Raw genomic sequence first — 14,156 nt, 5'->3', positions numbered from 1 at the left:
TTTGTAAATATTCAACCCATATATATATATTTATGCATTTGTATGTGAGCGTTTGTGTGTGCGTGTAAGCAGAGAGAAAAAAGTTGGGGACCTCGAGTAGCACAGATTAGTAAACTGTTTACTTCTGACAGGAATCAAAAGAGAGCAAACACACTCTAGGAGAATTGCTATTTACTCAAACACAGAAGCCAGTGGTGCAACCTGGTGTGATCTAATCCTCCTGGTATGAGAGCTGCAAGGAGAAAAATAAGCTCGTTTAGGACGTTGCTAAGCAGAGTTTGAAGCTGCCACATGGAAGCTCTGCCCTAAGGCGCCGCACACTCTGCTTTACAGATGACCTGTTGGGGCTGCCGCGCTGTGCCCCGTTGTGGCAGGGTTTGCGGTCTCCTTGCAGAGGAATACATTCCTTTTCATTTCAGTATAAGTTAATTTTTAAATGTTGATTTATTAATGAGCCTAAAGATGTAAAAGAAAATATTTTGCAGTGATCAAAAAAGGGCAAAACCCCCAAAGAAACAGATTTATTACACACAAACTCCTATCTTAGATACAGCGACAGGTTTTCTAGTGCATTTCCTTTCTGAGGTGCAATCCCCAGCTTTATTACTCCACAATTGACTGCTTTCAGATGTGTTTTAAGATGATTGTATGAGCAGATAGCTTTCCAAGAACTGTGATAGCCTGATCCATAAAACACTTCCATGCTTGATTTTCTTTTGCTTCATTTATAAACTTAGAGAAAAGCAGAGGCTTATGCTCATTGTCAGATTGGAAAATGAAGGACAGAACTTCAGGAGGCAGCAGACACCTCTGCTGAAAGATTTTGTGCTCTAACGATGATTTCGGTACCTGGTCCGCTACCGCTCCTGTCCTTTTTGTGAGATGATTTCACCCCTCCTAACTCAGATTTCTGTTTGTGTCCTACAATAAGGAGGTACTGTAAATTAAGGATACTTAAGGAAGGATATCCTATCCTTAATACTAAGGAAGTATCTGTAATGTAAGAAAAAACATAACCAAAATGGCTATCGTTCCTTGACTGAAAGAATTTATCGCATGGGTCAGCAGCCACTTGGAAGCCACACATGTACCCAGGGGTTCAACCTATATTTGAAAAAGAAAAAAAAAATAGGTGCGAGTTGAACTGTAAGGAAAATCTCATCTGAAGTGACGAGGTAACTGTCACTTCTTTAATAACAGCAGTGGAAAAACTGAGGGGAGCCAAATGGCGACACACTGCTGGCTTTGCACAAACAGACTATATCCATGTTTATCTGCTTTTCCTCCATACTTTTATTACATTTTAAAATTTATCTATTTCTATTCCATTGATTTTCCATAGTAGTGAAGGCTGAATTAATTTTGTTCTGTGGGTCATTTGATGTATCAGGAGACAAATTTTGCCTGTTAGACATGGTTTAGAGGAGACAATGCAAGTCTAAATGTCTGAGGTTTGGCAGTTTACAAATCAATTATTTCTGTTAGATAGCCAACTGCCGCACCAACTGGGAAACAGATTATATCAGATTACTGCACTTTTAATTAGCCGATTGTGACAGGCAAGGTTTGAAGAGGCAAAGAAATCAATCAGAAACTGCCAAACTTGGTCAGCCGAGTACACAGTGCCATTATTGAATTTTAGACATTGTTCTGAAGCAGAACTTGATCTCCTGGGCTCTGCAAGGGGACCTGCCTCACATAAGTGATCCATCTTAGAGCCAAAGGTTATTCTGGAGCGAGTATTTCCAAACATTTGTTATAATTAGCCTCTGACAAGATCTGTCACAAAGCAGAATCTCATTAGAGAGGAAGGAGGAACAGGGTGCGCTGCACCAGAGCTATTCCCCCAGTGACGCAGCAGAACAACAAACGCCTCCGCACACATTAAATGTTTGTGCGTGGGGAACACACATGTGGGGATACACTTCTGTGCATAGAGGAATGCATTTTGGCAGACAGATTTTAGAGAAATTTCTTTCACCTGTTCAAGGGACTGGAGTGCTTCAAAACTGAGTCACTATTTGCTTTTCTATCTCATTGGCTTTGTAACAAGATGATTCTGGTGACCCAGAGCACCCTGTCGTATAAAGCAAGATTTATGCCATGCTGTCTTAGAACCTAATTCTCTCATGCCTTCACCTCACACAGTCATTTGCTCTGTAAACTACATGTACAATGGTCTTACATCAAGATGGTCTCACATTGCTCAGGCAAAGGGAATTCAAGGTTAGCAGCTCAGCTGAATTATGGTAAAAAAACCCATCAGAGAACATAGGACAAGTTTCTAAATTTCTGCAGGAGTACAGAAAACAGTGTGTCTGTCTGTCCTAGTGTGTCAATCAGAGGTTAAATTTTGGGAAGTCTTGTGGAGGTTGTTGTCCATGGGCACAACATTTTCCACAAATTTGTCCATGAACTGACAGACCACAGAAGTGTCCGTCCAAGCGCCTCTGCTGCCTCTACTGCTCTTCATTTTAGATCCTGATATGCATCTCTCTCTGGTAAATAAAGACGACACTTCTTAAGCAAAGTGATGCCTTTGTATCATCTTCATGCAGATACCTGGGTGACAAGGACCTAGCAAAGTCCTCTCAGTTTCTCGTGTGGCTTGAGTCTGCCACAAGAGGATATTCACTCTCAGTTTAACAAAACATTTATTGATGTTGAATGCTAATTATGTGATTTGTCCCAAGGACTGTTCAAGTCCTTTGTAAGATCAAGCCATTCCTGGTTAATTTTTAAAATATCTATAGTATTTTCAGCTTTAAAATATATTTTGTTGTAAAAGATTTGTTGTAAAACCTGTTGCTTATTCTGGTATATTAACATACACTGGCTCTAATGTTCCGTTTGCTCAACTTTGAAGCCATTTCCACACATTGATCTGTGGTTATATATATGCTTTTCTTTTACTCTGTTTGTTCCTTAGAAGAAAGATTCTTACCTTGGAAATACAAAAAAAGATACATTATACTCATATGATAACTAAAACCGCTGTATGTCACTTTTCCGGATTTTGTGAACTGTGCTTGGTATTTGGCACCCCAGAGCTCCACGTGGGGGTTCTGTTTTGTCTAGTCTTTCTTTGCGTTTCATTGATTAGGTGGGTGCAGAAGCAGAACTTCTTTGTCACTTCACTGGAAGCTGTCTGGATCGCTGCAAAGTGTATCATAAATCAATTCTGCTCAGAGGACTGCTTGCAACAAAGTCAATAACAGAGCAGGAAAGCACACATGCTATCAGAGAAGCCAGAATGAAAGAAGGAAAAAACCCCAGTACTAGACTTTAAAAAAAACTGAGCTGCAGCCAAGTTTTGTCAAATATACAGTACAAGGCCACATTCCTTGTTTTCTTCTGCATCATGTTTTTAATGCTCTGTCAGTTAACGCACCACCATCGTGAGGATACATACTAAAGCAAGGATCTCTCGTGAGCACCTGAAACGTGTTAGATCACCCTTCAAAGATAATTTTCTAATTTCAGCCAGACTATCCCCAAACTTGTAGGATTTATAACTGGATCATATACCTTTGTAAAATTTTGTGCTTCTGATTCCTTATTGCGGACCTCTTTTTTTTTTTCATTCAATATTTATGTGTTGACATCTGCCGGAATTACTCCTACAATACTAGTTTATGTATTACAGCTGGAATAAAATTATGTTTGTGCAATACCACAGTACATCCTATTATTGTTGTTTCTGGCACGTCCACCTGTCTGTCACACCTGGTATTCATCTACCCAGAGTGCCCTGATCCTGGCAAAACATCCTGACACCCGTTAGCCTGACTAGATATGATGACAGGGAGGAAGGAAAAGAAGAAATCTGCACAAATGGATGATATTCTGTTAAAGTCATTGTAAACAATCATTGTCTGTACTAAAACAAGTAAGTAATGTTAAACAAAGCATGTTATACTTCAGAGAAACTCTTGATTTAAACACCAATAATTTCCCTCCAGTTTAGAGACCAAAACTGAAATAATTAGTGTAACTTGCCAACCTGTATGAAATCATTAACAAAAATCCTCTGGGGTCAACACAGATTAAAATTTTCTTTTAGTTTGTTTTCATAATGAATATTAATACTCTGTGTTTCCCAGTTTCAAGTTGCTTATTTTTTGATTTTGTTCTCTAATAGAAAGGTTGGTTTTCAAAGGAAGCTTGGTGCTTTTCTCTGGTGTCTTTGTTCAAAAGTTTAAGGATTTGTAGGAAATTCCTTTGAGAGTCATTAGTCTTAACTTAAGACAAATATGAAAGTTAATTAAAAGTTTAGTTCATTGACAGATAAAATAAAACTTTACACTTATTCACTCTGGAAAATAATGAGCAGGACTAGCTACCAGCCAACAAGAAAAGGCTATGATAAAAAAATACAACCTAACTTTTCATCACTGCGGTCAGAAATTGTACATTTCAGGTTTTGTTTTGATCTTTGTCTTTGCTGATTAGCTGTTATCTCTCAATAGCCATTTCCACACCTCCCTACTTGATTACCAAGTCCAAACATACTTCTGAAAGTGGCTAGGAAACAACAGGAGCTTGTATCATTAATGATAATTTTCTGTTAGAAGCAAAAAAGGAGATGAGGCCTGTGAAGGTGTAACCCTCCCCTCCTGCAGCAGCCAAAGAAAGAGAATTTGCTTTTTACTCTCTGTAGAGAGTTCTTCCCATCTCCCAACATGGCCTAGAGGGAATTTAATTTTTTGCCTAACAAGCAGAGCGCTTTGCAGATTGATTTTTTTTGCCTGTGCAATTCTACCAATTCTGCCTTTAACAACTAACTCTGGAATTTGAGAACTGCTCCAAAGATATTCTGATCAACAGGTTACACCAAACAGTCTTTTTCAGTACTTCGGCTTCTAGGACAAACAAGGAAGGACAGAGATACGGACTATTGCTTTTCTCCCTCTCTCTAACTCTAGCATCTCCGTCCTAAGAGCAGGAGTTCAGCTTCTTATTAAAAACAGACACTGGAAAACCACGACCAGTGTTTTCCTTTCCCCCGCGCTGTACGCCTCAGCAATAGATTCTGCTATCCTTTCTGTCTCAGTCGAATGGTACCCAGCAGTATCTGTTCTTCTCCAAACACTCTTTTCTTTCTCATCTTATTGCTAACGTGTGATGAAGAGAGCATGAATTTTGAATGCAGCAATTATCACTCAATAGAAAGGTTTAAATGCTTTAAATGCTATTTAAATTCACAGAGGCAAACTTTTTTTCATGCTGGTGGGAAAAAAGCCATTGAAATAAAGTGGAATCCATTTTTAGAGAATTATATCTCTTGAATTGCTATTGGGGTTTGAAACTCTCTACTTCTGTTATTACAACTCAAGATAAAATCCCTTCAAGCTAAAGAAGTCTCTTTAATTGTTTCAGCTAAAAATGGGTGTCCCATATATGATCCTACATCTGCTGTTGACTGATGGACAGAGTCATACAAAAATACACAGACATTCAGTACGGACTAAAAACTCCCCTGACTTAGCTTTAATTGTGTAGCTCAAACAATAGCCTGGATTATCAAGAGATTTTGCTAAGCTACAGAATTGAATTAATTTCTTCAAATACGTAACTCTTTCTGAACTTATAATGAGAGCTAGGAAATATCATCCGAGAGCTAGTTTTCCTCATCAATGTGCCTCTGAATGTATGCTATGAAGGATATTTTGAATGGTGGCTTTGAATGGAATGACAAGTTTTGCAAGTGACTGAGGAATCACTGAGTATTTATCACATCACATGAAGCCAGGATAACTTATTAAACATTATGACTAGTGTTATACGGTGAGAATTCTTGCAGAGCTTGCAGATGTTTACCAAACAAAATATAATTTGGTCATCATTTCATATAGGAAAAAAACTTTCTGAAACCTTTTCTTACATAGTCAGAGTGCTGGAAGAAAGCAATGCTGTGGCCCCATGAGAGATGTAGTCCTCTGCTGTATTTTTACAACGTGACTGACAGGTACACTAGAGACCGCCAGGCTTTCATCCACAGGCCCAAGGGCTGTTTAACGCAGAGAGAAGGTGAACACCAGACAATTACCAACCTAAATGTGTACTCAGGAGGGTCTCTTTCCTGCACAATGGTTCTCAAAACACCCATTGATGTTCATATTTAGAGACAGTAATGTTTTTAGTGGGGAAAAAAACCACCTTCTATCATAACAAGCAACAAGAGAAGCTTCAAGCCAATTAGAGAAAATGGACCACAGTGAGTTGACATTCAATAGCTCATGATTTAGAAAAGTATTCACCTTGAAACAGTCAATATGTGCATTACACATGGATATTTAACAGAATACCTCACCCATAGTTTAATTAACTGTGCAAACAATTAACAGTGCTCAAGTACAAAGACTGAAAATTCTCTGCACAGCTTAAGTGAAAATGTTGTCATTCTCCAGAAGTGAACCCTGTGACATGGCTGGCTCCACAGATTGTGAAGAGATCCTTACAGATGTCCAGGGACTCCTGCTCTTACAACGCTTATTTATCCATCTGTTGAAACTTTCCAAAGGAATGAAAGTATAACAAGATGTACTAACAACCAGTGTTCAGCGACTGTTGAAGCACGAAAGCTTTAGATGCATGCTGACCAACAATTACAGTATCCCACTCATTTTCTGGAAGGCAAATGAGGTGCAAAGTGAAGATATGCGTCTTCTTGTGGGTCACACTGAGGTAACAGCTCTGTGACCATCTCTGCAAAAAGTGGAACATCTGTTTCACTATTCTCTGAAATCTATGATATTGACTTTTATTTTCTAATTCTCTTTTGGAGGCTAGTAGCTATATTTTGCTACCTTTCCGGTCCCTGAGCTTGGTTTCCCAAGTGGAGCAGCAGGCTCCCCTCGCTGGAGGGAGCTCAGGAGAGAGCACTGCTGCTTTGCCGTATTCCCCACGCCCATCTACCTGCACATGGTGCTGTCCCCTGGGCTTGAAGGCACAAAGCTGATCTTCCTTCAGGAGCCATATGCTATCCAGGGATGATCCCAGAGTAGGAAATTCCCAGGTAACTGGCTGGGAAGCTGCTGCATACTTTGAGATTAATGTCACCAGTAAGCACTGTTCTGACAACACCACTAAGGATTGAACTGGTAGTTAAAAGGGTCCAGAAAGATGTGAGACAAATACTTAGGAACAAAACATTGGAAAAGTGCTATGGGGCAGTGGACTCTTACTCAGAAAATTTTGGGGGGAAGAAAAGAGGGAGAGCTTTACAAAGACTGAGCAAACATTTTTGCACTTTCTTTGTATTACAAAAGGCTCCAGGCGCAGTGTGTTTCCAGTCAGATCAGCACATCTAAAGCAAACATTGAAATATTACCTTGCACCAATGGTCTTAAATTTTTATTTTAATTTGAGTGTCCTTAATTATTCTTCCTGGGGTGGTACGTACAGTAAATGTAAGCCCACTGTCAGTCAGCTTTAGTGGACCTTGTGGTCCATAGTCAATTCAGTCTTCAGGATCTGTGGATCAGAGGTTAAAAGCCCTGCCCTTGCACCCTTGTAAAAAATTGATTTGGTAAAGCTTGTCACTTTAAGGGATGGACTAGCTGCCACAACTGTAAGGGTGCCTTTTGATTTTGATACACTTCTTTTTCTATTTAAATCTGTGGTTAGACTGGATGAGCAAAATTCAAGCTGTAAAATCCCAGGTGGAGTTGGGAAGGCTGTAATAAGAGCATCCCAGCGGGCAATGATGGTTCTCTGACAAGATAAGTGCTGCCTATAGGGGGTTCAAATACTGCTGGTGAAGAGCACAGGAAGGGAAAAATTAGGAACTGTAAATAAAAAATATTCTCAGTCACTGTAAAGCCTAGGTAATTATTTTCATAGCAGCTGATCTCTAGGAAAAGCAACAGATTCTTGGCTGTGATGCAATAGCAAGCCTAGTTCAATCTTCTTAACCTTTGCCAATCAGTTTATCCAAGTTTAACTGCATCTGTGTCTCCTGTGAACCTATGAAGAGGACACATCGAGTGCTGACACAGGCACCGAGCAGGGCAAGAACAGGAGGAGGTTTCCAAAGTCACTCACTGGGACATGCAATATGTTCTTTGCTCTCCCTCGGCCCTGAGGGAATTAAAAAAAATAAGGATATTTTCTACTGGAAATCACTTTCCTGTGGTAACATTCCCACAGAAATATACTTCTAGACCTGCCTGAAAACACCTGTGGTAGCTAAATTACAAAGGTGAATGGCCTTTACATTTATCTTAGCAAAGCGGGTAAAGAGGGATGCTGAGGCGAGAGGATCCGGAGCCACTGGGAGCCTGTGCTGTCCTGCCACGGCTGCTGAGCTTCCCCCTCCTGCCTCTCACTTCTGAAAACAAAAAGGTGGCATTGCTTATGCACAATAAAGTGAAAATGGTCAACAGCTGAGAACAAAAAGAAAACAACAAGCTATTTAGTGCTATGAAAAGAACAGAAAAGGTGTTTTCCTTTCTCTAAGAAACTTAAGCCTTCGGGGGGGGGGAGCCAAGAGAAATACCATACCCCATGTTATGAATATAACCTTGACATTAGCTGAGTGAAGTTATCCCACCTGAATACCACTGAATTACTCCTCTTCCAGAGTGGTTCTGAAGCTGTCACTAACCTGAACTTTAGTAAATTTGTGGCTGTATTTTAGAATGTATTTAGACAAAGACCAAATCATCTATGAAAATAAGTCTCTCCCACTAAAACTCTGAAGTATATGAACTTATTATTTGCACCCTTTTTATGACCAGAAAAGAACTGTGTTTATTTAATGTTACAGTACATTAACTGACTTTCATTTCTTTATAATAGCCAGTTGAATTTTGTTGCTGACTGTGTTTTGTCTGGTTTTAGTTATGGTGAGTAGTATAATGATACGTGATCTGAAAAAGTCATGGATGATAACAAGAGAACCGCCCTTCTGGGTACCTCAGTGTCAAAAGGTACGTGACTAAGAACATGGCAGATCTAACATTCAACTTTGCAGGTGACTCAGTTTGCGTTCTGAGCCATTCACCCATAAAAATATATATAAAAAAATATTAGCACTTCATGACACTTCTCAATTATTTCTTTTTTTTCCAGTAGCTGACTGACAATGTTGCAAAAACCCCAAATCCCACAGAAAAAATATCTGGGAGATATAGTTCAGTTTATAAATTTATGAATAAAATAATATTTTGTTGGAATGCACAGACTTCATGGCTGCCGCTACTTCTGACTGTTACTTTGTTGGGGATGGCTACCATTCTCCCAGTGGCCATTTACTGCTCTGGCAGGAAGCGACAGGGTCAGCTAAGAGAGTCCGCACTAAATGGCACGGCTGTAGGCTGCTCTTGAGTGTGAGCCCTTTGGCGCTCGCCCATTTGCTCAGTTATCTCCGACCTTCTGGCATATGCTCTAATTCTGACAGCTGTACTGAGTGTTATTTGTACTGAAAGAGATTTTAAGTAACTGGGGGAAAAATATAACAAACCTAACACATTGCTGACCTCTCTACTATCAAATGGAAACCTCCCACTTCTGTCATATCCCTGGCAGAAATTAAAGGAGGGTTTGTAGACTTCTCTGATGCTCCTCTGCGCACGGAAGGTGCTAGCAGAGTTGCTCCTATATAGGGTACTGCATGGTCAAAAAGCTCATCACAAGAATTAGTCTTATAAATTCTCATAAAATTCTAGTGATCCCAAAATTCTATTTAAAAAGTACTAGGGAGCTAGGATAGATCACAGATGTTGAGACCAGCCTAAAGCATAGTTTGGGGAGATGGTTTTCATTGCCAAACTAAATTATCCAAACAGATTTCTCAGTATATACTCACTTATAACTCCATACCAGTGAACTAGAAATGCACAACCCTGAGGGGGCTTTTTTGTTTATCAGTTTCTTGATTTCTTTCTACAGACTTTTTAGGCTATGATACATCACATAGATTAGGTGGTCTCCATACGAGAGCTCTGTCTTTCAGAAAATTAGTATTTTACTTTTTCCTTTCTCCGTTTCCAAAGGTACAGAAAGAATGTTGGTACCATTGTTAGTAAGAGCAATCACGTATTTGGGATTTTCTCAAAGGTGAGGCAACCTCTTGAGCAAGACACCTTTCCTGCTGAGGTTCTGTGCTCATGCTTTATGGAGATGTTCATAATTGATTTCTGGAAGCCCAGAGAGAGGATGTGGAGTTGTTTCAAAGGGCACCGTCACTGCAGCCAAGAATGGGGGGACACACCAGTATAGATACTGTTTGAGAAAGAAAGAAAGGAGGGAGAGAAAGGAGGTGAGAAGAAAAGAAAGACTAGGTGGGATAGAGGGGAAAAGCACTGAATGTACTGAACAGCTTCATATGGAAAACCTTTCATTTACTGAGTTTGGGGAGTACAAAGTTCAAATTCGGAGTTTGATTACCATTACTACTTTTTAGCTCAGGTCACTTCACTATTACTTGGTGCTGGTGTGATTTGCCATGATGTCTCAGAGGGGTGATGAGGTTGCGGACTCAGTGCATCTCGGGAAAAACAGTTTAGCAGAGTAGTCCTGGCCACCTGCTCAACCACCAACTGTTCACACATTTTTTTTCCCTTTTTTTAAGCAAATGTGCCAAAGGATATCAAAACACATTTATCAGAACACTAAAGTAATAAACTAGAACAAGGTGTCGGTTTAAATAGGAAATGTGGTGGAAAGATATATTAAAAAGGTTTGAAAATCACTCCTCTCTTGACTTTGTCCTTGAAGGGTGAGTTAGTCCCTCCAGTATTGTTTTCTAGTTCAGCAGCTTCCTGGGTTGTGTAACAGTAGACACCCGTAGCAAAGGCTCCCTCCTCCTGCCACCCTGAGACTCGAGCTCCTGGTCCTGCTCTTTCCTCCCCTGCTTTTGCGTCCTCGCGTCCCCCAACACCCTCTTCATGTGGGGCACACTCAGCAGATAGAAACTGTTTCCTGCCTCCACAAGAACCATGCCAAACACATTGACCAGGCTGTTTCCTTTCTGTCTGTTACCACATCTCAGAAGTCTTCTTACAGGTCATACAGAGTCTTTGTATACCAACTGGAACAAACCAACCCCAATGCACATCCTTTTTATGACTCTTCATCATCCTTTATATCACTGTTATAAAGGGAGACAGCTTCATTTGTGCAGAGCTACAGGTTGTAGATATCTGAAATGGAATTTTCTGTTCTATGGAAATAATTTATTTCCTGCTACTTTTACCATTTTAATTCAGGATGAAAATCAGAAAATGTAATTTCTAACCTGACAAAAATTCAAGGTTTTATCTACTGTGCTGATTTTGGCTGGGATAGAGTTAATTTTCTTCATAGTAGCCAGTATGAGGCTTTTTTTTTTTTTTTTTTTTTTTTATTATAACTTTTCCAATTCTCTGCCCACTCCCAAACAGGGTCGGGGGGGAGAGGTGAGCAAGCAGCTGCGTGGTACTTAGGTGCCAGCTGCGGTTAAACCACAACACGTATTTATAATACTTCAGAATATGTTGCAGCATATTTTCTGCATGGAATAAATCAGCACATTGGGTATTTTAAACACATATTGATTTTTTATTAAAATATAGATGATTTCAAAGGAAGACCCAAACATCCTGACTATTTTAAAAATGTCTTTCATTTTGGTTTAATCAATTTCTATTACAGCTATCCTTAGAAGAGCTTCATTAATTTAAATTCAGTTCAAGAGAGATACCAGACAGAATGCATGCAACAAGATAGATTCAAATTGTTTATATTGTTAAAAGCAAAAATATTATTATAAACTCTCCATCTAATACTCACGAGGAAAGAATTAAATTTATACAGTAATTTTTCAGAAATGTTTGCTGTGTTTGGTTATCTGTTTTTTTCAGTATGAATAATCAGCATTTACAAAAAATTAGTCCTTCTTAAATTGGAAGCTGAAATCACTAGGCATTCTGGTCCTTCTTTTCTTTTCCATTTTTTTCCTGGTATTTTTTAGCACTTTTTCATTTTCAAGGTAAAATACTTCCTTTTATTCAAGGCATCTTTAGATACCCAACACTTCTAGGAGAAGAGATTAAACTAAACAAAAGCTGTGTCTTTAGTATAGTGCCATAGAGTGTAACATTCCTATCTTGATATCTTATCAAAGACTTATAGGGGGTAGGGAAAACATTCTTACAAATTTTCAGCAGGGAAATGTAACTTTTTCTTGTAAAGACTTCAAATAAAATGTGACAGAACCATGTAAACTTCTTGGATTTCTGAGCATTAGAGGAAGGTCCTCCCTGCTGCATTCGCTGGCAAAGGCCAGCAGTAATCCCCAAACTGTCTCATGCTGAAACAATGGAAACCTTTAGGAGATGGTACAGTCTGAAGCTCAGCAATTTTCTAGTTTTAAATTCTAAGTATAGAAATCAGAGCCTAAGGCTATCCGTGCCGTACTCCAGCTGATACCAGACCAGTGATGGCTTCAATTATTTCTTTTTGGAGATGTAAAATTCACTTGTAGAGAATCTCCAGGTGTGTTAAAATCTCTTTTTTCTGGGTAAAAGTGCAATCTATGTCTGCCCCATTCAGCTACAACATTTTGTGGCTACACAAACAGCTACCTTCCTAATGGCCACACACAGGGCACGGTCAGCAATAGCACCGGCTTCCCTAATGTTAAATGAAGCCTGTGAGAAGTTGTTGAAGTACAGTGACTTTTTTTTTTTTTTTCATCTTGATGTAAATGAAAATGCCCTTGCAGTTATATGTCATTATCCCCATTGCTTCCTCCAACCTATCAAGTTGCTCATGTGCATGCTTCCTAATCTGCTTTGGAGTTTAGAGTTTACTGTAATCAAGTCAAAGTAAATTGGGTTAATAAAGACCTATTTATTAGATTCCTAAGTAAATCTGTTTGATTTTGAACCTGGCAGCCAAAGAGCTTAGTGAGAGGACAGAAAGTTACAATACCTAGCAAAAGGGGGGGGGGGGGGGGGGGGGGGGGGGGGGGGGGGGGGGGGGGGGGGGGGGGGGGGGGGGGGGGGGGGGGGGGGGGGGGGGGGGGGGGGGGGGGGGGGGGGGGGGGGGGGGGGGGGGGGGGGGGGGGGGGGGGGGGGGGGGGGGGGGGGGGGGGGGGGGGGGGGGGGGGGGGGGGGGGGGGGGGGGGGGGGGGGGGGGGATGTTTGGCAGCTAAAGGAAGATGAAGGACCATAACCTCCCTATTTGGCACAGGGGATACCTGTGTCAGGGGTGGATGCTGTCAGCTCTCCCACAATGAGTCTTTCCCTTCTGCTTCCAGGAAATTATGGATGTGTTTGCAGGCAAGTAGTTGTTATTCTCCCCTCCCTTTCATCCTACATCATGCTTTTTGGTGATATAAGTATGCTTTCTTATACCTATTATCTAGGTGCTTCAGTATATGTAATAAAAAGAGGCCAAGAGGAAGCAAAGACAGAAGACACTCCAACAAATCTCACATCTCAGGGCTCCTCACAGAAATCCAGTGTATGCAATCCCTGAATTCTCTCTCAACGCCAACCATGATGATTTGCTTGAATAGAGATGGTAAAACAGGATGCTAAACTTAGGAACAATTCTGTGCACAAGCTACAGCAACAGTCCAGCTGTTGCTTTTACATGAAAAATTGTCCAATTATTTACTTGAAATTGTGCAAATTCTAGTGTGGTCCCAGGTTTTTCTGGCATTCATCTGTCACACTGTCTGTCACATAAAACCGCCCAGAATTAAAATCCACATCCCTTTAGCATCTCAGCAAAGTGTTGTCGGCCAGGGCTCTTGTTCTGATGGATGATACTAGTGACAGCTGCCAGAAAACACAGCTAAATTGCTCAACAGATACCTTGAAGGTGTACGCAGCAATACGTATTACCTAAAAAAGCACTGATATATATCTTTCTGTTCATCAGTTTGTACTTGTACACTTTATTCTTTAATACGAACCTTCTAAATCCAATTTCTCTGGAGTTACTTATTCAGACATCACTGGTATGATTAATAAAAACAGAACTGGAATTGACAATAGCTAGATTAAAACGCCAAGCCCAACCATCAGAAGCTATAAATTGGTATAGATCTATTGACAGAAGTATGCCACGGATTTGGTCACTCTTGTTTATAATGCCATTATTTCATTATCATATATCTACTGACATACTGACAGAAAGGCACACCTTCCAAAACCTGACTA

Source organism: Balearica regulorum, chromosome 6 (assembly GCF_011004875.1).
Source record: "Balearica regulorum gibbericeps isolate bBalReg1 chromosome 6, bBalReg1.pri, whole genome shotgun sequence".
Classification (NCBI taxonomy): Eukaryota; Metazoa; Chordata; class Aves; order Gruiformes; family Gruidae; genus Balearica; species Balearica regulorum.
The sequence above is the reverse complement of the archived record's forward strand: the minus strand, read 5'-3'. Positions refer to the sequence as shown.